General features: G+C 41.9%; 1 long non-coding RNA gene across 1 annotated transcript; it reads left to right on the top strand.

Annotated features, from left to right (window-relative positions):
* The first annotated feature begins 16,790 nt into the window (after nucleotides 1-16,790).
* LOC144112429 (uncharacterized) lies at nucleotides 16,791-27,685 on the top strand. The gene is made up of 3 exons (XR_013310254.1): nucleotides 16,791-16,916; nucleotides 24,379-24,410; nucleotides 27,609-27,685. It is a non-coding gene; the product is annotated as an uncharacterized LOC144112429 (long non-coding RNA).
* Nucleotides 27,686-27,943: the final 258 nt, after the last annotated feature.

The following is a 27,943-nucleotide window of genomic DNA, read 5'->3' as shown; positions in this document are numbered from 1 at the left end:
ACATTCATTAGTGGCTTATTCTTTTTCAGATAAGTGCGGAAAGAGAGACAGCATACATCGACTAACTTTTGTTTCTACTATTTGGGAACCTTCTTAGGTGGCTGCTTTAAAATTTCTCTGGAAATATATAAACAATAAGCATACAGATGTCATTTCTGTTTTCTAAGGTCTAGGCTAGCTTCTTCAGGTGAACCTATGATTTCTGCTACTTAACGAATTATCGCTAGTCGTTTACAGTTTTAATCTCATGGCACTCACTTTCTATGTTGATCTTACGCCGCAGCATAAGCGCTAGTGTGTGCTTTGGAGACTGCTACAGACGGCGCGATCGTTTTTGATGCGCCCGTTATTTTCTCAGCCGGATTCGACGTAGAAGGCTCTCAATTTGTCCAGGATCTTGTATTTCGTGGCAATATGCGCTAGAAGTAGCGATGATAAAAAATCATTAAGGAATTTCACATGGTTTTCTGCACTTTCGAACCTTCGAATGCTTGCACAGCGGTTAAACTTGTGAGTTTTGTGCCACTAAAAGTTACCCTTTGTTTTCTCATTAATCTCTTGGTAATCTCTATATGTCTGTATGCCAATGTGCACGTATAACAGTTAGTAGGGTGCTCAGGTGGATTTGATTAAAACATTTTGGCAGCATGTGACTTTGTGAAGTAATATTCCCTTTTCGATGAGAATACTTGTTAAAGCGCGTTCCAGTTTTACGCCTGAAAGTGCAACTTATTTTTACCATTAATTCTGCAATCTGAAAGTAATCATTGCTTTATAAAGCGCATGAATCAGTGTGTCAGTCACTTTCGCAGCAAGTAATGTAAAAAAACAGCATAACATCTTCAGCTCTTTCTGGGAAATAATAATAAAAATGGTCGTCATAAGCATTCTTCCCGTGCACCAACTTTGAAGTCATCGGGTGGGGATTTTCAATCAATAACCAATTTCCGTGAGCAGAATTGCGCAACACACACATCGCCTTTTGTAACTACTAAAATCATTCGGTTTGGTCTTAATTATGTCGTTTTGCCAGAAAGACACAACAATCAACAGAAGCACAATTAATTCTTTATTGAAGCATACTGCAGAATGTTTATGGGGCTGTTGCAGGAGTGAGTTTCACAAATCTGTAGAAAACTTAGTAATGAAAACTGAAATTAACAAGAAGTAAAGCAGAGCGCTAAAACAGTAACACAGAATAACATATTAGCAACACAATGATGCAGTACTAAAAAGTAAATGCAGCAATACACTATCAACTGCACGAAAAAACAAAAATCAAGTGGAATTAGTTTATAACAGGAAAGCACTTCTTAGCTGTGACCTACTTGTTTCAGGGATTAAGTTCCGGTATTAAACAGTTCGCGGAAAAAACTGTATTTGAAATTATCAGTGTGAGCAAAATAACGCTTAGTGGCTATGGTGGCTCCTAGTCGATCGAAGAATATTCGAAGAAATGTAGACATGATGTTTGACACGATAAGAAAAAACGCAGAAATTTCAGTGACTCGATGTGACAGCGTACGTATAAAGTGGTTATAGTTATTAAAGCCAAGGCGCGAGATAGGGTGAAATGTTGACCATGGCGACGATACATCAACCTGATTGGTTTTCATTGTGTACTCTGAATGGGGTTAATGTCGCAATACTTATGAGAGTTTCAGACAGGGAAGGCGTAATATAGTACTGGATGAATTAAAGATTTATACATTGAACTCTTAGTCTCTCTTAAAGCACTAGTAAAATTGCGCCTCAAATACACAACCTTTCTAATTGTTTTAGTCCAAAAGAAATTATTATATTTGGGCCATGACATGTTAGCTTTAATTTTGACTCCAAGATACTTCTAGTCCAAAATCCTATGCAATGATAAATCGTTGAAAGTGTATTTGAAGAGTAAGGGACATTTAATACTAGAAAATGACACTAGCACCGTTCTAGTAAAATTAATTTCCATTTTCCAGGTGTTACACCAGCTGCAGAAACTGGCAAATGAGGCATTTAGTTGCATATGATCTTCTAGTTTCTTAATCTTGTGATATAATGCTCAGTCTTCTGCATAAAGGCATATGTGTGAAGTGACATGCGGATGTAAGTCATTAATGTATAATAAGAATAATAAAAGACCAAGTACCGACCCTTGAGGTACACCAAACGACACGTCAACACAACGAGAGTTTGCTGAATTTTAACATAAAAAATGTGATTGGTGCAAAAGGAAACTAGCAATCTAACTAACCAAGTGAGACTTTCTCAAGATAATGTTAAGTTTTATTTAGAGATTAGAACTTCGCAGAGTATTGAAAACCTTAGAAAAATCTATTATTTTTGCGTCAACCTGGGTGCCGGTATAAACTGTGCAGGAAATATGTGAAAAATCTACTAATTGTGTTAAGTTGCTGGCACCTTTTCAAAAACCGAGCTGAATGTTAGAAAGCATGTTATCATATCCCAGAAATTTTATTATATTTTTGTGAATTATGTCTTCCAGCATCTTACGTGATATGCATGAAATAGGTATGTAATAAGACAAAAGTCGTTTGTTACCAGATTTGAGTCACAGAAGCACTATGGCCGGCTGCCATCAGGACTGCACCGTGCGAGTGCTGAGCGACGTTTGAAATATAACTAATAAATAAAGAGAAGTCCACAGAGAATAAAGAACGAGAAAAGAATTAGTATACCATTAGGGGCTGGTCGATTTTTTTGTGTCCAACTGCATGATTAGGTTAAGAACACCATGTTCATTAATTGTGATATCGAAAACCGAAGCTTCTAAACTAGGAAGGCCAAAACTTGGAACTTCGAGGGTGCCAGGTGAGAAAAGAGATTTAAAGTAGATATTAAAAGTGTTAACTATTTTACTGCATCGTTAGTTGTTTCATCACTGATTAATATAGACAAACATACAGACTCCGTTTGCAAGAGAACGCCAAATTTTGCGAAGGTTAATTTTGAGTTGATTTGCTAACTTTACGTTGAAAAAACTATCTTTAGCTGAATTAGTTAACTCTCGAAGTTCTTTCTTTTCCCGGTTTAACTGACAACAGTTCCTGGATGAGATGAGCGCTTCATGAGTCTAAGGCGTCGAAAACGGCGTGACGCATGTAGTATGTCACGAGTCATCCAAGACACCTTCAGATTTTTTCTTAGTTTTTAGTGGAACAAAGCGTTGCATACAGTTACTGGCGACACGTTAAATGTAGACGACTAGTTCGTTATGTAACCCGTGTGGCTAAGCATGTGAAATGTTTCAAAAGAAGCAGCAAGACAGTCGATAATTGCGTCATCATTGGCACGAGTGAAATGGGGTGAAAGTCGAAAGCGGTGCACAAATAAGAAGAAACGACCCTCGCCTTGTGGCCCGAAATTGTTTTCACAATGTTGCATTCGAAGCCGCACTGACAAATATCTCACCCTACAAAAACCTAGTCAAGCAGGGAGTCGCCTCTTGCACTGCCGTAAAATAGTTAAAATCGAAGAGCAAGGAAATATTCCACAATTCCCGTGAGATCTACGCATCCCGATCAGAGAACAAAAATGACAGCCAATGAATGCCTGGAGTGTTGAAGACTCTCATAAAAATAAGGTTAGGCAGGTTGACTGTCTCTCTGTCGAAAAAAACCATTAACGCATTAACAATGTGCTAGATATCGACTGATGAACTAGGTGGGCGATAAAGAGCGCTGACTACAATGTATATTTCATTAAGAAAACGTTTACACCAGATAGATTCAGTTTCTGCTGGGGCCTCCAAAATAGTAAACTTTATGTCAGGTCGAAAGAGAAGAGCGGCGCCTTCACCTTTGCCATGCTGTCGATCTGCATTTATAGAGACATAGCCTGGAGGAGTGAATTCTGAATCATGGATGCCATTCTGAAGCCGCATTTACGTGGTGTCCACAACGTGTGGGGAGTGCGAACAAGGGATATGTAATCTGAAAACTTGCTAGAAATACTTCTAGCAATAAAGTTCAATGTGGACAGGTCTTCGTGCTTTTGTTTGGGAAGTCAAACCGGAGAAGATGCGGTAGAGTATGGGGCGGTGCGTTTAGGGGAATGCCTGCTGTCCTTCACAAGGGCATCCGTGTTAGCGTTCCAAAACTAACAAGATTTATGGATAAAAACTAAGTTCTAGCACAACGTCACCTTCGAGCCATTGTCGCGATATGCCTGGGACGCTTGCCAAATTTTTGTTTCCGGAGTGCGTGAACTTTTAAACAGAAGTCTTCGGTTCCGTGGTAACCGGTGCCTTAAACTTGTGTACGTTGTTTAGTAAGTGATACACAGACTTTATGATTGAATAGAAGAGGTTTAAGGTCTCTTTTTTGTAATTGCTATGTTCAGGTAATGTTTTGTTTTGTTTTTTTCTTTATTTTATTATGTTTTTTATTCATTACGTTTTAATTATGTTTTTTTGCTTTCTTTCTATTTTGTATTTATTATCTGCAAATGATTGTGCAATGTTGCTGCCACGCTCTTGGAATGTGTTTAGGACGCATTATGCTTGATTATGTTGTTTAGCTGGTATAACTTCAGTGCTTAGAATCTTGCATAAAACTTGTATTTACTGTTGCAAATTAGAGGTAACATGTCTGTTTTGAATACATTATGATGTTACTTATACTGCAAAAAAAAAAACGGTATTCTTGACCTTAGTCAAGCTGCATGAGCAGCTTTTAGCCAAGGAGACCCTCCAGACACTTTCTGGAAAGTAAACATTGAATTGAATATTTTCGGAGTAGTCCAACATTCAAAGGATTACAAAACGCGGACGGTCCACGTTTTTTGTATCAATCCTTTGTCATTGCTCGGCTTTGGGACACTGGATACTCAAATTCTCGGTAATGACACCAGACACCTTGTTAAAGAAGCCCTACCCTTCCTCATATGAGTCTTCTGAGATGCCACATAACATAAAGTTATTGCAACGAGGTCCATTTTGGAGGTCATCATTTTTGATAGTTAGCTGGGCTATAGCAACAGTTAAAGAATCAATTTAAGTGCGGAGCCTCTATTACATTTTTGGTGCTGAGGACCCGAGTGCAGTCGCAGGAGAATCTAGAGGGTCGTATTACTCGTCGATAGAATTCTGGAATGTCAATGTCGTCTACGTCATGGGCTAAATTATTCTGGCCGTCTAGCAGTTCAAATAGCATTTGAGCAATGTTAGCACCAACAACCGTAGTGCCTGCCTGTGACTTGGAAGCATTCACCGCTTCGGATCCCGTAAGGCAACTGGAGCCCGTTTGATTGTTAGGAGAAGGGTTATGAGCAGGATTTTTTAAAGAGAAGTAAGAAAGGATGATACGTCATTAAATATGACACTGCTGTATTTGGCCTCTTCGCGGAGCAGGTGGCCAGAGAAAAATTATAAGCTTGGTCGCCTTTCCCTTTCTGTAACTAAGGGCCTTCTACATGCTGCTCGGCCTCTATGCGCGGTTTGCTGTCGCCTTTGGAGGATCTGCTCATAGAGACGCTGAGCCCAAGTACTTGCTTCAGCTCTCTCAAGGTGAGTGACAATGCACGGGTTGCCACAAAATTTACGTCTTGACAATATTGTGGGGATGTTGTGGGTTGTCGTTTAAGTCTGGCAGCCTAAAGCTGCCACACTAAAGATATGCTAATGCGCGCGCTCTCGTGGCATAACGCGAACGGGGTAGAGTGGATTTTCTGCTACATTGATTCACAATTTTAATTTCTTTTCTGATAAAATCTCTTAAGTTCACGGCGCTTGCTCCAAACATTGTTCTGCTCCAGCCTAGGCTACATCGATGCCCCTCCTTGCAACACATCTGAGGTGAAACGTCGCCGTTTGCGCCTTCAGTATACTTAAGCGGCCCCTGCTGTCTGCCGAAAAATGATCTTCGCGTGGTCACAGCGAGCGGTGTTCTCCGCAATGGCAAAGGCTATAAATTGGAAGGGGCACTTAGCTCTGCCATAAAGATATGACGCGATAGCGTATTGTGTTGATTTCCATATATAAAGAACTGGCGGAAGCCAACAGTCGTCGAAATCAAGTGAAAGGAATTACTTTTTTGTATAATTTTGTAGTTTTTGTCAATGGGAGGTGAAAAAAAGTAGAAGAAAAACTACTACATGCCGTCGGTAGGATTCGAGCCCACGACGTCCGAGGTCGGACGTCGTGGGTATGTGTAGCATTGACGGCAGGTGGTTGTTTTATTTTTCTTTTATTATTCTAACATTGACAAAAACTACAAAATTAAAAAAAGTCACCCGTTTGCCTCTTCGTATCGAGTACTGTTTATATTCATATACCCCTGCGAGTCCTCATAACACTTCTGGCGCATTGGTAGAGCGGTTAAACGGTGCGACACTGCCCTGCGATAGCAGGGACTCCCAGTGGTGGGCCTTGTGCGACCGGGCTGCTTTTCCCGGGAGACCAGTCATTAATTTACCTGCCACTTGCCACGGCGCGCGGTTTGTTCACAATCCGGTGTGCAGGTTGCGGTGACACGGCCAGGTCATGTGACCTAGGTCGCCCAGCTGCCTCCTAGGTTGTCCTCTGGAGACCATCTACTAAATCTATGTCCGTGAATTTTAGCTTTCAACGTAGACGTCGACAACGCCGACTACTGTGCCGACGCTGTTGCGTTAAAAAGGCTCATGTTTGCGTGCATCTCTCTTTATCGCCACGTCTACCTGCCCTCGTCCTTCCGTTCTGTCTGCAGACGTGCTCCTACAACTATTAGAACGCAGTAAAACTTCACGACGTGGCAGTAGTAGGTACACAGCGACACCTCCGGCTCTCCACCTGCTGAAGGTCAAACAGCGACACACGCTGACCTTGGCGAAACATGGCGTAGTAGAGATCTCGCTCCTAACTTGACATTTGCAGCATTCGAAGCGTGAACATGTCATGACGTCTTCAACGTCATATTGTAGAAAAAAAATATAATTATTCAAGAACATTTTTACACGACCATTAAATATTGCCTCAGCTTTCATGTTCATGATTTTTGTCAGAAAAGAATGACCGCATTTCCTCGGCTTTTGCCCACCAGGAAACGGGTGTTCGTCGCCCGCAACGACGCGCCTGAAAGCATTTCCTAGTCAAGAACTTTTATGGCATTTAATCGTGAGCATTTAGGTAAGGCACAAAACGTTCCCTCACAGCCTTTTGGAGAGCGGGAAAGCGTTTTCAGCACAGTGGAAACTGGCATCCTTGGTTTCATATTGGTAAGCGTTAACAACACACGTGAGGGAGGTAGCTGAGCGCCCCTAAATATCACGAACCATGAGTCCACGGCGCCATTCCTGATAAACTGAATGTAGGCCTAACCCCGCCGTCTTCTTAAAGCCAGCCAAAGGATACGCTGAGGTTCGCCATTAGATATTCATTCTCGCATTCTAAAGATGGAGACGGTACTCTCACTGAAAACAGAGCTTTTATAACGAAGATAAAATGCAAAGTTGAAATACTGGTGTCGCCATCATCGTTCGGTATCGCAAGAAATCTGCGGAATGTCGGCACAAACTTGTTGCTGCATAAGTTACGCAGAACAGTTGTAACGGATTCCATTTCTTTGCGGCCGACGAGATCTTAAGCCGAGCGGTGCGAAGATTTTTTAGCCAATTTTCTAAGCTATACATGCGTCGTTCATTCTCCAGTATACATTAATAGCCAGACAGAGCAAAGAATTGCACGATTATATTGCCAAACGCTGGATACGGTTTTTCTTAGTGCACTTTTAAAGGTCGACCACCATCTGGACACTAAAAAAGAAAAAAATAATGACGATGACAAGAGCCTAAGAACACCAAGGCATTCAAAGGTTAAGACGGCCAGGGATTCGTCTTAATGCTCTGGTCATATGATGCGAACCTCGATGAGACCATTGTTACAGAACAGTACGTGCGTTCATTATTCCACTGAAAATAAGGTGAACGTTCATTCGGTCATACGCCAAATCTGAACTGAAATTTCAATAATAAGGTAAGAAACACTGTTTATTTGACAAGATAAAATAAATATCCGCTCAGAAAATGGCTCCGTATTTCTGACCCCACAGGAGCGTCTTCAGTCGACGTCTGATTAGAGATTACTCGACAGGACATTAAGCCATTACAAATATAGGACAATAAAAATTATATACTTCTCACTTTTGCTCACTATAATGTGGTGCATGCAGTGCTTTGGCCAAACTAGTAAGTGTTTATATTTTATTAAAAGTTCGAAGTTGTTTCAGTGAGCATTTTAGTGTATACATAAGTACAGTATAGCAAGATTAGACGCTAGCTTTAGTATTTAAAGCAGTGCAAGCAGTGAAAAAAAGACACTTCTTGCTATTCACTCCTTGGAAGAGCTGTTTATTATAGTTTTAAGATTACCAAAAAATAGTAATACTGTTAAGGTAAGTGGCGAAAAAGCTTACGCTTATACATTGCTAAACATTTCTGCTTGTGTGCAATGCGAATCTGCGGAGAGAAATTTCAATAAAAAGCTTCTTATTGGACATATTTGAATAACATATATTAAACGCTTCGAAGTCTTTTATTCGCAAACAATAAACGCAAAAATTTGGATCTTAACCTGAAGGTTTGTCGTGTTGGTGGAGGTGAAGCGGTGAGAGTACACACGTTACCAGGCTGCGTCCGTAAACTGTCATTTTTTCCTTTTTCTTATTTGGGTGAGGCCTAAAAAGCGGAGGCTAAAAGCTTTCATGCTGTCTTATAAATCTTATTTCTACTTCAAAATTTTCATCTGTACGCAAACGCAAATATTAGTCTGCTGTCGAGAAAGAATCTGTGCTTACTTCACAAGATAGGAGAGACGACATATGCGGTAACTTCAGGTGTACCCAACAAAACATCTGACGCATATCCTCATTAAGCGTGAATGTACTGTATGTATTATGGCATCGAAGTCCACCTTGTACTGACTGCGTCCATTTTTCAGTATTTGCGCTATAGAGATTCTAAACGTAACAGCGCATAGTAGGATGGTTCTGAGGGAACCTGCAATGAGACAGAAGGTGGGAAAGTTGCAAAGATCTCCTGACTGCGCTGCCCCTACTTCGTATCACGTGCAGCACGAGTCTCTACTAGCCGTTCTCATTAAGAGCACTCCTCATGGGGTTGTACACGTCCGCATGTCTCTGCTGTGCGCATCATCGCCTGTTTGCACACTGTTTTGCCTCTTCTTGCCTTTCCCTAAAGCAGAGTGGCTGGCCAGATAACAATCCTTTAGGCACGCCTATCTGTCTCTTTTTCAAACAAAAATTCTCTTGCAGCCGAGGATGAATAATAATCGACTGATTCAGATAGGCAGTTTGCTTTTTAACAAAAGGTTTAATGAAAGTTGTGTGACCCAACAGCAGAGATTTGTGGTTCGCAGTTCTGATATTGTACAATTTCGCCCCTCTGCAACTCAGGCATTAGTAATTAGCTTTGAAGAGCGACGACAGGAAACGAATGCAGAAGTTATTGCGTGCCCTTTATTTAATAGTCTTTGAGTGTACCAGCGATAATGTGTTCATGCAACGTTTTATATAATAAAACAACTAAACCTTTATATAAAATATTATAAATATGCACAATGAGGAGTAAAACAAGAATGCGGTTCAATATCATAAATTATATAAAAGAAATAATAAACTGGCCTTGAAAAGCATATCAAGTTCTAGATGACGCATGTAAGGCTTTCTGAGTATTCAGCGTATTAATACTGCCATGTTCCTAATAGACCAGGCGTATAGCGTTATTTACTTGCTTTATTTACAAGCCTAGGGCAATGTGTTATGAGGCGACTGCTAACAGCCCACCTGAATATAGCAGAAGACAGGGAAATTAGAGGTGTCGTTGTGACATAAAAGACGGAATCCGCAACAAAGAGAATAGGGGGTGTTTTTTTAAATTTTGTAGCTTTTATCAATGATATATTAACGAAAGAACCAGAAAAACAACCACATGCTGGTGGTGGGATCCCAACCCATGATTTCACAATTTCGCGTCCTGTGCTCGACCAACTGAGCTACGGCGAGAGCTTTTCAACCTTCTCCTTACACTATTTATGTGTAGTGTAAGCAACCTTGACAGTTTAAAACAGAGCTACCTTCGCTCCGCGTCCAAGCCATGTCATTCGACGATGAAGTAGCTGCATTGTCACGTGAAGGGTTTTTTAATCGGAGAGTTACGGTTTAAGGCAGGTAAAAAGCTACTTTACGTACACGATCGCTTGGTGCAAAGATTTCAGTCAGCCTTTTTCAAAGCGATCTACAACATTTCGTTTGGCACATTGTTCCTGAAGTCAGTAATTTAATTTACCTTATCAGGCATAATAACTAACAAAACAATTATCATTACGGCTAACATTAAAGAGTGCGTTGGTACTGGTACTGGAAAACTATCTCAGGAGATGACAAATCTGTTTAAAAAACTCCAGAGCATGAAATCGTATATCTCTTCAGAAAAAGTATAATTCGTTGAGCTGTCGAGGTTAATAAATAAGCGCAATGAGGGGTAACCCAAATAAGGAAGTTTAATATGGAGAGAACCGAGCATGCTCTGAAGAATAAATTTTGCTTAAAATCAGTCAAGAGGAAACTAGGCACAAGTAAACACCAAATATATATGTTAAAAGAAAAAAGACATTAGAAATATGGATAAGATAGTTAAAGTAGCCGAAGAGTTCTGCACAAACCTATACACCAGCCATTGTAATCAGAACGTTAATGAGAGAGGCAGAAGAGCACTGCTATGAGACATCCGTTCATTAAAGAAAGAACAAGTAAAGAAAGCCTTAGGAGCAACGGAAAGTGGAAAAGCAGCTGTTGAACATCATTTAAAATCAGTTCTCTTGAAGGACTCAGGCGAGATTATTCTAGAAAAACTAGCCATACTGCATACGCAATGCCTCATGATCTGGAGAGCAGCAGAATCTTGGAAGAACGCAAAGATTATTTTAAGTCACAAAAAAGAAGATATTTAAGATTTGAAAAATACAAACCGCGCAGCTTACTCTCTGTTGTCTGCAAGATAGGCAACTGTTAGCGATCACTAATGCTATTGATAATAATTATTAAGATAAGAGCTAATAGAATTAGGAATACTTTAGACTTTATTGAACGAAATGATCAAGCAGGGTTTCTTAAACGAAACCTGATCATACACCATATCCCACTAACAATCGCGTGATACAGAAATGTGCAGAATACAACCAACCTCTATGAATAGCGTTCACTGATTACGAGAAAGCATTTCACTCAGTGGAAACCTCAGCAGTCATGAAGGCATTGCGGAATCAGGGCTTAAAAGAGCCTTGTGCTAAGAAGGGTGGCAGATATCTATAACAAGTGCAAAGCTAATATAGTCCTCCATAAAGTCAGGAATATTCCAATGAGGAATGGCCTCAGGCGAGATCGTGGCAGGCAGAGACACGATCTCGCCAATGATATTCACCTCCTTTGTACAGGAAGTCTACCGTGGCCTAAATTGCGAAGAGATGGGTGTGAGAGTTGATAGAGAATACCTAAGTAATTTCTGATTTGCTGAGATACGTCCTTGCTAAATCACTCAGATGAACTGCAAAGCATGATCAGTAAGTCAGACAGGCAAACCGAACGGTTAATCTAAAAATTAACATGAAGAGGACCAAACTTATGTACTACAGCCTTGCGAGGGAACAGCAGTTCAGAATTTGTAGCGATTGCTGGTAGTGGTAAAGAAATACGTCTAGTTCAGACAGGTAGTGACATTGGACCATAATAGTGAGTAGGAAATACCTATAAAATAAAAATGGGGTGGAGCGCATATGGCAGGCTCTCTCAGATAATGCATGGCAGCTTACCAATGCCCCTCAACAGAAAACTGGGGAACCGCTGTGTCTTAGCGGTACTCACCCCTGTAACAGAAACATGGAGCGTAACAAAAAGTGCCGAGATGAAGTTGAGGACGATGCAGAATGTTATGGAGTGAAAAATGATAGGTATACCGTTAAGAGACCGGAACCGGGCAGAGTGGGAAGAGAAGAAAGGCGGTTTAATGACACCCTAGTCAAACTCAAAAGGGCGATATGGCCTTGGGCAGGGCTATGTAAGGCGAAGGCAAGCTAACCGCTTGTTCCGATGGGTAACTGCATTCCAAGAGAACGCAAGCATAGCATGGGGTGGCAGTATGCTAAGTGGATAAATGACATTAAGAAGTTTGCGGCGGCATGGTGGCCGCAGCTGAGCAAAATACATTATTACTTACAGAGACGTTCGAGAGGTATTTGCCTTGGATTGGGTGTAGTAATGCTGCTGCTTATGATGAATCAATTAACTTTAAAAAACAAAATTTGCTGCAGACTAGTTCCAGCTACGGTAAACAACCAGCAGTTGGCTTTGCGCGCCTAGGCGATAGGGTATTTTTTTAAATGCTTGGTTACACTTAGTTGGGACACCTGGTATATTGTAAGCAACGAGCAGTAATCTGATTGGTCTTTAATATTTGTTCAGGACTTTTTCGTTCAATTTCTATGAATTAGGGTTATGTTAGTTTTCTTCCAAGATTCCGGCGTGCTCGAGGTCATAATGCACAGGCTGGTTATTTGTCTAGCACAATCTCCCTTCCGCCCTTGAACAGGCATGTCGTACTACCTAATCCGCTACCTAAATTGAAGCCTGGCATGCTTGGGGGATTTTTAATAAGATATTTTGTTTCCTGAGAGAGTTTAACAGTATTCTGCCTAGACATCCTACTGCCTACCTCTACTTCGCACAACTTATCGAGAAATATGATATTATCGTTCACTGCTTGGAGAGTAATGTCGTCGTACTCGGTTAAGGCCTATTATCGCCTGCAGAGATATACTGCAGTCCTCAACTTTCCCTCTTAACGCTAACGAGAAACTACCTGCCTATGGCAGCTACATGTAAACTTTTTCGGCATCTTCACATCCGGCGCGATGCCACAGTGAGCGCACGGTATGAAATCTATTTCATATTTATTCTCGCCAATGGCCCTCTTCCATGTCCACTTTCTGTTGACGTGTTTTGCAGGAAGGTATTCGACATCTCTGAGTTATATCTCGATGCCAACTGCGCACCCACTTGTATTCGTTGACCCTATTCGACGTGTTCAAATACGCTTTTGAGGATCTGGTGATCATGACTCGACGCAGACGTGTAGCACTGAGCTACCTTCAGTTTGTTGCTCTTATGAATATGAATGAAAAAATATGCTTTCTTATAATTATTATTTTAGATTTCGTCTTTTTTCCAGCTTTATCCTCACTAATGAGGAAATTCACACCTAGTTGTCTTCTTTCCGCTCATCTAACCTCCCAACTTCGCGGAACTATTGCAACCCTATTCAATATCTACTATTTCTTCGAACACCACTGCTGAATTATCTTCATCGGATAATGTTGTAGGGTTTAATGTTGCGAGGTTTGGTTTGCAATACCTGTCTGTCCGTAGTCAGAGATTCTTAGCATTCTCCGCTGTGTAACAGGTGCGACTGCTGCTCGGTCAGTTCATCCGCAGACGGTGAGGTCTGAGCGCCGAAGGTTAACTGGTGTATTTATTTAGGGGGTTGTGGCGAAGTACCACGCCACAGACGCCTTATTTTGTTCTGTTGAGAAAGTGTGTTCTCGGCTCCGGATACCGATATCAGGCCGCCCCGTCAGACCTGGTAGGATTTATTTATGCGGTGAAGAATTGCGCGTTGTTCAGGATTCGAATCGCAATGCTCTTGACGACGAGGCGGATTATGAACTACGTTGTCCCGTCAATCATCAGGAATCCACGTGCACATGCGAGCCGTTTAGTTCTCTGTATGTTTCTTTTCTCCTTCTGAACTAGCGTTAATTCTTCGGAAATTGCATTTATTACCCACCATTTTTTCAAACATTACGCTTAATTTATGCTCACTGGGTAATGTTCTGATTTGAAACCTTGCCAGGCACTGTTTACTGTATCTGAACATCCCATGTTCTTGAAACCATAAGCGGGGTATTGGTGGAGATTTTTGTTTAAAAAATCAGCGAAAGATGATATCTTTCACGCGAACCTTAGCGCCATCTAGCATGGTGTAGTTTGAACTACAAACTTTTTATAACACAGAAATTAAAAATCAGATCTCTTGGGTTTGACCATTAGAAGAAAACTGAAGACACCGTAATACATCATGAACATTGTTATGCGATATAAGCATTTGTTTTTTTCTTTTTCTAGGTGATTATTCAAAAATTTCAGAGGAAGATAAAAAGAAATTGCATGTAATGAAGCAGGTAAGCCCGTCAACAATTCGTTGTACAACCATGGCTCAGCCACTACAGGGCTGGGAGCCTGCTCAGGGACTTCATTTCGAAGGGGCATGACCAAAAAGTGGCTGCGATATTGAGATTTTAGCGCTCATTTCAAGTCAATTCCAAAAAAGCGTGAATTCATATCTCCATGTTTTGCCAAGACATACTGACTAATTGAGAAGAATCTTTTGTAGAAAACATCTCTTTGAGACAGCCAAAAACTTCTTTATAAAACAAAAAGAGAAAATCAGTTTGTCTCCACAGTGTGTCCACAGGAAAGCATGCACTTTATGGCGAAGGAAACTGTCTCTAGTTAATACGGCAAGAAAAATTTATGGCGTATTCTTATAGGCTTCTTGCTCCATCAAAGCGAAGAACATGCTTCAGTGGGCGATTCGGATTAAGGTATTGAGTTATTGATGGACTTCGATCCTATGGCTCCTGGACTCCTCAGACATCTTGGTCCTTAGCGGAAGCACAGAGCTCCCCCGGATTACCTATTCCGTAAGAAAATAGGACCTTAAGAATATGTAGATAACCGAATCGACTCCCTATTCACCGTAGTGAAATTTCGGAGGCCCTTGCTTTAGATTAGACTCCATTGCAACGTTTTCTGGCCTTGGCAGGAAAGCAAAAGAGTCCAAACAGGACCTGCTGCTTAAATAGTGCTATACAGTATCTTGCATTTATTATTTTTCTCCTAATACACAGTAGATTGCCAGGATTCGTTATTTCGGTATCATTTTGATGCATCTGCCAACTGCCACTGTTATAAACTCAGATAAAACAGTTTGCTTGATTACTACGGAGTTTCTAAACGCATCTTCTTACAGAAAACCTTGTATAGAATGCGCCTCCTATACCGACGGTTCATTGTAGCTATCATAAAGAGATAGCGCACCGCGCATGCAGCTATGCGCAGAGCCCTGACCTCAAACTATTTGGAGGAATGACACAGTTGCAGACGCTCCGCCCCTCTGTCGTTCCTTTACTAACCTAGAATAGTTATTTCCGAGCATAGTAATCGAAGACAACAAAGCCAGCTCATCATAAGAAATTATAACCACTAATCAGTACCAGTTTTTCGTAGCTAGTGATTTCAATGGTTAAAAGGTTGATTAAAAAATAAAGAAAAAGCGCGGCTATCTTCAAAGGAAAAAGACGCGTCCACAGCATGAACTAAGAAAATGGCTGTTGTCGTTCCTGTACACTTGTTCTCACAGAACATGGAGGAAGAGAGAGATATAAAGAAAAAGAAGAGGAGAGATGCTTACCAGAAGGGTGTTCTGGATTTCTACCTGCACTCGGGAAGAGAGAGAATGATTAATAAACGAATAGCTCTTGTTGCGCTTTCAGCATTGCTAAAATTATAGACCCTCCTCAAAAGGTAACCTTCTGTGTGAACCGAGACAATCTATGGTGCCACATTTGCTACAGCAAGAACTTTATACAATATCGTAAGTTTTTTAGCGTTTACCGTTTTCCATGTTGAAAACAACATATCGGATTTACAAGCTCATAGTTAAACAAAGGGCTTAAGGAACAAGTGAACAACAATGAGGCAACTAAGTCACCTCTGCTTACATATCTGCCAACTTTGAGTTTGCTTAGAGGACGTACCTTATCTAAGCATTAGGAGCCACTTTTTAAGTCTCAAGGAATTATCAATCGTCTTGAACATCAAACCGTTAGAGGTATCATGGAGGCGACAAAGATTGTACGCGCAGGGAAGAGTGTGAATAATGGCATCGCTCGCGCTCTCAAAACAAAAGCGCGCACTTTTACCTGTTTGGTTTTCCTCACGAAAATTAGAGTTATTTTGTTGTTCTTTTGGTCCTTAAGAACGTCTGTATAAATGATGCTCTGTCTTCTTCCTTTCTTGCTGTCATTTCAACGCACCGCCGAAATCATGCCTCTGCAACAAATAAACAGTTGGACTTCAACACTCGCGAAGCTGTGTCCTGTTTTGTCCAGTACACTTTACGGGCTGCTTATGTGGTACGAACAATCAAAGCACCAATCAAGAATCAGTTTGAATGTTTAGTTTTGCTGTCATTCGTATTTTTTATATTATAAGCTATCCGTAGCTCTTTATACGGAACGGGTTGACAACACAGAGCTTCTTTTTTGTTTCTTCGATTATGTTCCTTCCTTGAGGCTGTCATCAAACAGCTTTATCGATTTCTTCATGGCGAGAAAAGGGAGTGAGTAGATTTTTCATGAATTTTAGACGCCCTCACCTGTTTCTACGGTGCTCTAGACTGTCGTAGCTGCTTTGGCCACTTTCTCGCACAACTGGTCGTCAGATCTAAACTAAGCGCTGCCGAGAGTGGTCATTAGCAAAACGTTTGACGACCGCTGGGAACGCTTGTTGCTACAGTCGCCGAATTGTTCTGTGTTTGTTGGCCGCTCAATAGCCCAATAAATAGTTCCTTCAGCGTGAGGGCTCATCTGTTCTGCTCGGCGTTGTCGTCACCTTGAGATATCATTTCGTTTATTTCAAATACAGCTGTTCAACAGCACAGACAGACTTTTGTTGCTAATGGCGAAGAATGGGTCACAACATCTGCTTTCGACAATGTGTTGGACGTCTCAGAGAACCGGCCTTGTAGAGCGTGGATTCCGTCACGTTATTCGCTACAGGAACCTGAGTAACCTCATCACGGTAAGAAATCTCCTAAAGAGAGATTCAGTTCTGGCTTTGAAAGAGGCCTAAGAGCTACGTTTTTAATGTCGTTACAATTATACCGGTGTCTGGACACTTTGGCAGAGACAGACAAACTTTAGATAGGAATGTAGAAATGAGCACTACATTTAAGTATTTCAAAGTACCGTTATTGAAGGTAACATAGTTGAAGCTTTAATTCATTCAAGTGAACAGGTACTCGAGTGCGTGATTCTTTATCTTAGAACCCGTGTCCTGAAGCGGTATTAAGTTATTTGTGACCTTCGTTTCATAAAACCTCAGAACTTCCAAGCGATTTTACAAGACGTTTCGCCTGCTCTTCATTTTGCAATAAACGCTGATATGCAGTGCTATGAACTCTAACATATCGTATAAGAACTTATGGCGTACAGAAAATAAGAAAAATCTGAAATCCTAAATAGAAGTGCCATCTGGTTGTCTGCAATGTAAATGAGAGGATGAATAGATTGGGCGTATGAGCAGATAGTTCAAATTTGAAGATTATTGCGCACTAGAGCATGCGATAAGGGTACAAGAAAGCGACCAAGCCTAATGGTAAATTTCACGAATTTCACAGGGCACCTGGCGTGATGCACTGTTCCACCATTATGTGGGACTGTCTCTGAATGCAGGGTTGTTAAAATCAAGCTTTGTTCAAATTTCAGATTAGGCTTGCTCTTGTCTTTATATAGTGACCACGTATCGTGCGCCAAACAACATTTCACTTTTTGAAGGTGTGAAGTAATAAACCAGTGCCAATGAATAAATCTCTGTATGCTATTTCAAATCTCTCGGCGTGCTTGTGCCGATACCATGTCCAATATTCTTGGAGAAATAATTCTACAATTGTAAAACTGCAACGTACTGGCACATATATATTGAAGGTAACAGCCCATTTCTCTGGTATATAGCACAAGCTTTCTTTTATAGTGTTTCCACCCGTCGGATCAAGCTATTAAGACTGCCAGAAAACCAATGAGGAACGATTTTTATAATCGAAAAAATTGTTTATGGTTTATGGGGTATTAACGTCCCAAAGACGCCGTAGTAAAGGGCTCTGGAAATTTCGACCACCAGGGGTTCTTTAACGTGCACTGACATCGCACAGCACACGGGCCTCTAGAATTTCGCCTCCATCGAAACTCCACCGCCGCGGCCGGGATCGAACCAGTGCCTTTCGGGCCAGCAGGCGAGCAACGTAAGCACTCAGCCACCGCGGCGGCCTTAGCAGAAATGATAATAGCAAAATATTCAAACCTGCCGATGGGGAATCTGCCAATTTATTCACTATTGAAATCAAGTGTTTGAAGAAAACTTGTCTGGTCGGGGTGAATCATAAAATGTGACATTGCGGACGCCGGCCACAACACAGAGAAATAATACAGCATGTTATCGACTGGGACAAGGCACAAGTTCTTGCGACAGAAAAGAAGAAATTCCCTCGCCTTCACCTGCAATCTTTAACGATACAAACTACCTGTCACACCTTGAACAGAAACTGCGGAAATCTGGCACCTGCTTACGCACGCTCCCTGCGCCCCCTTTTCAAGCTTTCATAAGCTCGCGCACACGCTTCTCGTTTTTTTACTGTGAACAAGGCTCCCGTATAGGTAATAATAATAATTGGTTTTTTTTGGGTAAAGGAAATGGCGCAGTATCTGTCTCATATATCGTTGGACACCTGAACCGCGATAAGGGTACAAGAAAGCGACCAAGCCTAATGGTAAATTTCACGAAGTACACAGGGCACCTGGCGTGATGCAGTGTTCCACCATTATGTGGGACTGTCTCTGAATGCAGGGTTGTTAAAATCAAGCTTTGTTCAAATTTCAGATTAGGCTTGCTCTTGTCTCTATATAGTGACCACGTATCGTGCGCCAAACAACATTTCACTTTTTGAAGGTGTGAAGTAATAAACCAGTGCCAATGAATAAATCTCTGTATGCTATTTCAAATCTCTCGGCGTGCTTGTGCCGATACCATGCCCAACATTCTTGGAGAAATAATTCTACAATTGTAAAACTGCAACGTACTGGCACATATATATTGAAGGTAACAGCCCATTTCTCTGGTATATAGCACAAGCTTTCTTTTATACTGTTTCCACCCGTCGGATCAAGCTATTAAGACTGCCAGAAAACCAATGAGGAAAGATTTTTATAATCGAAAAAATTGTTTATGGTTTATGGGGTTTTAACGTCCCAAAGACGCCGTAGTAAAGGGCTCTGGAAATTTCGACCACCAGGGGTTCTTTAACGTGCACTGACATCGCACAGCACACGGGCCTCTAGAATTTCGCCTCCATCGAAACTCCACCGCCGCGGCCGGGATCGAACCAGTGTCTTTCGGGCCAGCAGGCGAGCAACGTAAGCACTCAGCCACCGCGGCGGCCTTAGCAGAAATGATAATAGCAAAATATTCAAACCTGCCGATGGGGAATCTGCCAATTTATTCACTATTGAAATCAAGTGTTTGAAGAAAACTTGTCTGGTCGGGGTGAATCATAAAATGTGACATTGCGGACGCCGGCCACAACACAGAGAAATAATACAGCATGTTATCGACTGGGACAAGGCACAAGTTCTTGCGACAGAAAAGAAGAAATTCCCTCGCCTTCACCTGCAATCTTTAACGATACAAACTACCTGTCACACCTTGAACAGAAACTGCGGAAATCTGGCACCTGCTTACGCACGCTCCCTGCGCCCCCTTTTCAAGCTTTCATAAGCTCGCGCACACGCTTCTCGTTTTTTACTGTGAACAAGGCTCCCGTATATGTAATAATAATAATTGGTTTTTTTTGGGTAAAGGAAATGGCGCAGTATCTGTCTCATATATCGTTGGACACCTGAACCGCGCCGTAACGGAAGGGATAAGGGAGGGAGTGAAAGAGGAAAGGAAGAAGAAGGTGCCGTACTGGAGATCTCCGGAATAATTTCGACCACCTGGGGATCATTAACGTGCACTGACATCGCGCAGCACACGGGTGCCGAAACGTCTTTTGTGCATTTATTTTCTGTGTTGTGATCGGCGTCTGCAATATCACATTTTATTGTGTATTGTAGCGAATTATTTAAAATATATATAAAAAATAGCACTAATTCAATATTTCTCATTCAAAAATGCCGTTGTGCACAATTTTTGGGCTAGCACAGTGTCCATGTGCGTTTTGCACAGAATTTCTGATGAATGACGTTGATTATGAGGACTATTATTATAATTCGTGAACGATAAAAAAAGACGCGCGATGTTTTACGTTTACCACTACACGCGGCGAAACCGCGCTACTCTCAGAGCTTTGCTAAGAGAACGAGTAAGGCAGGGATGTTTCACAGCCGCTGGTTTTTAGTTAGCAAGGCCCTTTTCAGTTTATTTGTCGTTATCATTTTAGTAAAGCACGCGTTGCTTCAAATCCCGTGGAATATTTCCGAACTCTCTTGTTTCGGAGCAACCGCGCATTGTGCGCTGAATTATTACAGCTCTCCGTTCTGAATAGCGGCTGTTTTGAGCGCGACAGGAGCACTGAGTGCGTAGTGCGCACAGATCGTGCTTTGCGCCAGGCGATACCTCTGTCCTCATAGGGTGGGGCACAGGATGTAAAAAAAGTGACAGGATTTTAACGTAGTCAGCGTAGTAAAACCGCAGTGCACTGTCATCATTACAATCCTCCTACAACTCGTCATCATCATCAACCTGACAACGCCCACTGCAGGGCAAAGACCACTCTCATGTCTCTTCAATTAACGCTGTTATTTGCCAGCTGCGCCCAGCGTATGCCCGCAAACGTCTTAATCTGAACGGCCCACCTAACTTTCTGTCGCCTCCCACTACGCTTTCTTTCAATGCAAAATTGAGTGCGAAGGTAGGCAAGACGCTGGGTGGCGGCCAGGTGGTAGGCGACTATGGGTTAGGTTGTCAGAAAACAGGGGAGAGTTAATTAGTAGAGTCCGCAAGTAGAAATAATTTACGAATCATTATTGCCTTCTTCCGCAAACGAGAGAACAGGAAGTGCAGTTGGAAGCAGAAAATGGTGATGCTAAAATTGAAAGAGACATCATAATATGCGCTCACCCTGGCGTTGTCCAGGATGTGGAGGTAGTCGGGAAGGGGCGCTGTAGCGACATCAGAAAGGTAAGGTCTCGAATTAGCTTAGACTTGAAGAGGGAACGGAAGAAGCTGGTGAAGAGGAAGTCCATTAACGATTTAGCGGTAAGAGGGAAAGCAGAGGAATATCAGGATTCGGATGCAAAACAGACATTCGGCTTTAAATGAAGAAGACGATATTAATGTTCAAACGATGAGCGATAATCGGTCACTATCAATAAGGAGTGCGCCACAGAAGTACACGGTAGTATGGTTCGAAAGGATACCAGAAAGCTATTTCAGGAGACGAAAGATCTGATAAATAAACGCCAAACATGAGGGCGTATAACCCAACAAACAGAATAGAACTGGAAGAGCTATCGAAGTTAATAAATAAGCAGAAGGTAACCAACATAAGGAACTTTAATACGGCGAGAATTGAGCATGCCCTCAAGAATGGAGGCAGCCTAAAAGCGGTCAAGAGGAAACAAGACATATGTAAAAATATATATATTCGTGAAGGGCAATGCCATATGCAATATGAATAAGATAGCTAAATTAGCCGAAGAGACCAACTCAAATCTATACAGTAGCCAACATAATCGGAACGTTACTGCGACAGGCAGTAGCGCACAGTAGTGCTTCGTCCCGCCAGTAAAGAAAGAGGAAGTAACGAAAGCCTTAGGAGCAATGCGAAGGGCAAAAGCAGCTGGTGAAGATCAGGCAACAGCAGATCTGTTGAAGGACGGAGGGGAAATTGTGCTAGAAAAAGTAGACACCCTCTAAACACAATGCATCATGACCTCGAGCATATCAGAAGCTTGGAAGAACGCAAACATTGTCTTAATTCTTGACAAAGAAGAGGCCAAGGACTTCAAAAATTACAGACCGATCAACGTACTGTCTGTTGTTTACATGGTAATCACTAATAGAGTCAGGGCAAGCTTAGACTTCAATGAACCAGATGGTCAGGCAGGCTTTCATAAAGGATATTCCCTAATAGATTATGTTTGTCAAACGAGCCCCTCACTTCATTTGCTTTGTCTGCTAATAGCTTAACGCGGGTCTCGGTTCTGGCAGTCTTGATGCCATAGGTAGCATAAGGGGGCGCTCGCAGAGTTTCCGCCCTCGCCGTTAGATGACGTTCTACGTCACACTTGCGGTATTACAGGACGTGCTACCTCCACCGCTATGGACGCGGGTGGCGCTGGTGACACTCTCAAGGTTCGCTTACACGCAAAACATATATACCCACGAATGCAGCAGATTGGACAGCCGTCGCCGTAGCTCAGTTGGTAAGAGCACCGGACGCGATATTCGGAGGTCGTGGGTTCGGATTCCACCGGCGGCATGGTTGTTTTTTCTGCTGCTTTATAAGTGATTTTCTTTAAAAAAAACGAATTGATTGGCACTAGATATTATAAAAAAGAAACATTCCCCAATGCACCATGACTTCGGTGACTGTTGTCTTCCTTAATATATATATATATATATATATATATATATATATATATATATATATATATATACATATATATATATATATATATATATATATATATATATATATATATATATATATATATATATATATATATATATATATATATATATATATATATATATATATATATATATATATATATATATATATATATATATATATATATATATATATAGTAACTGCACAGCTACCATTGTCCTCTATAATACCTTCTGTACAAGGTAATATGAGGCCTGAATTATTAGCAGTTGGGGATAATAGTTAATTATGAATACCTAAATATTATTCGGTCCGCGGATGACATTGCTTCGCCCAGTCACTCACGAGATGAATTGCAAAGCATGATCAATGAGTTAGAAAGGCAGAGTAAAACGATAGGTGTAAAAATTAACATGCAGAAAACTAAACTAATGTCCATGAACCTCGGAACAGAACAGCAGTTTATAATTGTAAGCAAGGTGCTGATAGTTGTGAGAGAAAACACCTATTTAGGGCATGTAGCGACTGCAGATCTTCATCACGAGTGAAAAATAGTTAAAAGAAAAAGAAAGGGCATTTGGCAGGTTCTCTCAGTTCATGAAAGGCAGTTTATCAACATCCCTAAAAAAAGTGTACAACCACTGTATCTTACCGGTACTCACTTGCGGGGTATAACCGCGGAAGCTAACGAAAAGGGTTCAGCTTCACTTAAGGACAACGCAGTGCGCTATGGAAAGAAAAGTGGTAGGTGTAACCTTAAGAGGAAGGAAGAGTGCAGATTGGGAGAGGAAACAACCCCGGGTGGACGGTATCCGCGTCGAAGTCAAGAAAAAGAAATGAGCTTGGGCAGGGCTTTTAATGTGAATTCAAGATTACCGATGACCCTTAAGGGTAACGGAGTGGATTCCAACTGAAGGCAAGCGTAGCATGGGACGGAAGAAACCTTACTGGGCGGATACAATTCACAGGTTGGCTGGAATACAGCGGCCGCAGTTGGCACACGACAGGCTTAATTAAACATTCATGAGGCCTTTGCTTTGCAGTCAGTGCAATCAGGCTACTGCTGGTGATGACGATAATGAATACATTCGCTAGAAGCAGTTGGATCACCAATTTATTCGTCCCGCATAGTTATATCATGTCGGCGAATAGTCTTTCAATCTACAGACCAAATTATCCAACTCTCAGTCGCCGCTTTTCTCGCCCTGCCATTTCTTTTACAATGTTTCCTCTTCTTTACTAACTTAAAAGCCGTACACATTGCTTTGTTGATTTATCAGGTTTAACTTTCTAAAGCAACTCACGCAGCAGTTTCTTCTGTTCAACACAAAATGTTAGACGTTCAGCCCTCTTAAACAGTGTAATGACCATTCGTCCGCTGGTGCTATTTAGATGAAATTTGTATCTCTGTGAGCGCCATCCGGAGAGCTTAAGGGAAGTGACATCTCTGGCTCTGCTATTGACAGTGCTATAAAAGCACCTTCACGGGATGGCATTCATTCTATCTTCACTTAAGATAACCACTCTACTCGAAATTCAGATCAAGAGCAAGCTTTTTTTAAATGCCCGTCGCGTAATCTGAGCGCAATGTATCCTCAAAAATGACACCCAAGGACTAGAAATTCTGCTGCAGGCCACAGGTTGTAAAACAAATTTTGTCAGATATTTCTCGACATGAATTCTCATGCCGAAGTCATGCTTTAATATAAGAATAAATATGAGACCTAAAATATTAGCGTAGTGTTCGACGTAAAGCACTCGCTTGGTTTAAAGGCTAGCGTAACTCACTTTGTGCTGCTTCTACAAATCATAGTTCAACTGATGATAAGTCTACTATCCTTTTTAAACTCTTCAACATTTTTCTGCTCTTTTCAGGGACAAAGTGCTCGGAGCGCTACGCCAGCGCGGTGAGTAAAAAATTCCTGCAACACATAACAACACTTTTTGCTAAACTCTACAATTAGAGAAAAGTTCCTAAGGCTTGACTTAACCTACTCGCCGTTGCTTCTCTCTACTCCTCCATAGTGCTTATAAGAATGAAATTTATTGCTGTAAATGAAAAGCGCATTTCAAGACAGCCCACATATCATGTCGGCCTCACTCGGTGTTGGCAAAGTTCATTCTGAACGGGCGGCCGTTATGGCCCTCTTCTCTAGACTGAGTTGGGCGCATGTCCTCCCTGGCTACTTCCGCGGGAACAAGAGCGGCAGCCATCAAATACTGCTTTCAAATATAGGAGAGTGCGGTGAGGGGCAATTTTGTACGATATTATAAGAATAATAAATGCCTGCGCAAAAATGATAGGACAAGACAGAGAAAAGAGTAGTTAGTGCGCGCTCGTCCTATGCGCTTCTTTTCTCTTGTTAGACAAGGAAAGTTGTTGGGAAAGTTGGTCACGATATTCCATGACTACAGTGCGACGAACGGGACATAGGACGCAATTGAGCGCTACGGGAGTGCGCTGAGTAAAAAAACCGTTTTTTTTCCCTGCGCGTGTCCTTCTATGTCCCATTCGTCCGCTATTGTCAATTACTTTTCTTTAGTCCCGTTCTTTTTCGCGGTTATTTATTGTTCTTACATTGCTTTCAATCTGGACAAAAGGCCCGACTGTCCCCACCACTAATTTATGTGCCGCCGCGTTCAGCTAATTAAAGCGTTCGAGGAAGGCGACAAGCTCGGCGTCCCAAATCGGTTGCCTGCTTGATTTACCATATAGCTCGCCGGCCCTGCTTCAGCGTTTCAGACACGTTGATAAACTAGGATGCACACAGATAGTTCTGTGCCTTTGGTGTCAGACGCCCCTTTTGTTTGTCTGGACCAAATCAGCTACGTCTCTTGACTACAGTGCCATCACGACTATAGTGGCCTGTTGGCGCGAACTATGATTGGAATACCTCGGAGCGTTATGATATCGGAATGATATTTAAAAATCTCAAAACCATTCGTACGCTAGCTTTCGGAAAAAATCATAGGTCGGTTTTACGTTAGCCCAAGGTTTTCATCCATGTGCGGCCTTACGCTCACCGCCGCTTTCCGTCGATGTTCGCCTTAAGCCGCCAATATTGAGACCTAAACGTACATTTAGATCATTTAAGCACGTCCTTGTGTATCGAGGCTTCCATGAAGTGGTTTTACATTTCATGTTTTTTTACTTTAGGTGAGTGGACAATAAAACATACTGCACCAATTAAGGCCTGAGAACAAAGAGGAACAGCTTTCGAACATGTTGTCTTTGAACAACTGCACCCTCAGCCATTCTCTCCAAAGGGCAGGCGCTTTTCCTAATCACGGACATTAGTAGCTCTTCACAATCGACAGAAGTTGCAAAATTGGTGAAATTTCAAAAATTAGTGCGCGGGAATTCCACAGCAGAGTACTTTGGAAAGCTGAGTTACGTAAGCTCACAAGAACATGCGGCGGAGGGCCACATTTTATGTGGCTAAACCATGCCATTGATGACATTGAATAAAATTGCATTTGGCTCTTACGAACAGCACCATAAATATCGCGGAGGCCAATGATTTGTCGGCACGTGTGCTGAATTCGCACGGAGCAGTCCGCCAGGCTGAATGTGCATGAAGTCCCTTACGGCGCATCTATATCCCCTTAGCCGTATTCCTTACGCAGCTAGTTGCCAGACTCGAAAAGAAAAGCCCACAAATTGCGCCTACAAGGTTGACAGAGCGTGATGAATCTTTTTTATCGTCTTCGCTACCGCGCCAGCGAGGACGAGAAAGACCGCTGAGAGTTTGCGCCGGGGTACACGCGCTGGGACGTTCTGGACTCAATCTTGGTTTATGGTGCGCTCATTAAAGCCCCCTCCTAACCGTCCAAGAATTCAGTCTTTGGATGCCTGACTGTGGTCTAATCTCAACCGAGGGCATTGTTTATGTAACCAAGCAAAAACAAAAAGAATACCTTTGTTAATACCGCTTTAGGGCGCACCGACATGAAGTTCTCAAGCTCCTCAAACCTTCACTATATCTTATCTGTTTACTCGAGTGCCTGAAGATAAGTACCTAAAGGGAAAGTTCGTAAAACATTTTTACGTGAAAGCGTTAAAGGCCTCGGTCTCCAGACAATTCCCCGTGCTCGTTGTGAGCCAAAAATCAAGCTTTGGCACTACCTGCACAAGTAGGTGGCCCCGAGAGAGCAACCTAGAATGCAGATGGACCAACTAGGTCACCTGACCTTGCGGCGTAATCGCAGCCTGCCCATCAAATAGGGAGAAAACTGCCCACCTTGGCAGGTGGATGTTAAGTTAATGATTGGTCGCTCGTGAACAGAAACCTCTGTCGCACAAGGCCCACCGCTGGAAGCACCTGCCGGATACAAATTCTTGAATGTTTCGTTTCTAGTTTCGTGTTGTTATCCGCCAGAATTTCACAAAGATTTTCTGAACACAGTTGAAGACACTTTGCGCATTAAAGGTGCCATTGTACGAAAGGAAGGCTTACCACTCCATAATTCAGCGTTCAGCCTCTCACATAACGCCGTCCTTAAAGCATGTCAGTCGAGTGGGGTAGACTTGAGTCAAGTTCTCCTCCACTCCTTCCTCCGTACTAATAAAAGACGCTTAGTTACGTGAAATGCCACCATATTTAGCGTCTCTTAAGAGAAATAGTGGTCAATGCTACAATAGATATAAGTTTTATATCAAGCGTGAAACATAAATTGTTGCAATTATTTCGGGCTGTATAGAAAATTTAAAGGGTAATCCTGTCCATGCCATTTTTTTAATTGGTGGTAAAAGCCCACGTACATCAGCATACTGCACGTGGCTGGTATTTTTGGTTTATAATCTTCATGAGGTACTGAAGCTTGAAAACTCATGAACGTGTTCAAGGCCTATGAGAGCTCAATAAAAATAAACTCATTTAAGTGGACTTCTACATGATGCCTACATTGGGAATGTCTCTGTGGATAAATACGTTTCGTGCAAAAGGGCTGCTGTTATTTGTTTGTCTGTGTTTATGTAATGTAAGGTGCATCGCAGAGAACTGCCAATCTTCGTCTGCCTTCTGTCTCCCTACATTTTTTGACAGCTCACGTATTGGCATTTCCCGCCAAAGGCAGTGTGTGATTGGATTTCTGTTACATTTCAGAAAAACGATTACTTTTGCAGTCAACTAATACCCCGGGTTATCAAAAGGACGTGCAGCGATTTTTGTTACAGATGCAAGTAAGAAATTTTTTTCGAAAAGGTGGTAACATATTGGTGTACCCGATGGCCGCGTACATACACTCTATAGAAGAGAGCCTTCGGAATGGCTCACATTTCCGCTACGAATCCGTAATAAATTTAAAATTGCGGTATGTGTCTCAGCAACGCGTGCCGTCCTAGTGCGTTTTAAATCATTGCCATTAGTACAATTCCGTTATTTATTTCTTTGAATCCTGTGCCTGGAGAGCTTCATAGCTTTGGCCACCGTGCAGATAT

This window comes from Amblyomma americanum, unplaced genomic scaffold (assembly GCF_052857255.1).
Source record: "Amblyomma americanum isolate KBUSLIRL-KWMA unplaced genomic scaffold, ASM5285725v1 scaffold_112, whole genome shotgun sequence".
Taxonomy (NCBI): Eukaryota; Metazoa; Arthropoda; class Arachnida; order Ixodida; family Ixodidae; genus Amblyomma; species Amblyomma americanum.
The sequence above is the reverse complement of the archived record's forward strand: the minus strand, read 5'-3'. Positions and strand labels throughout refer to the sequence as shown.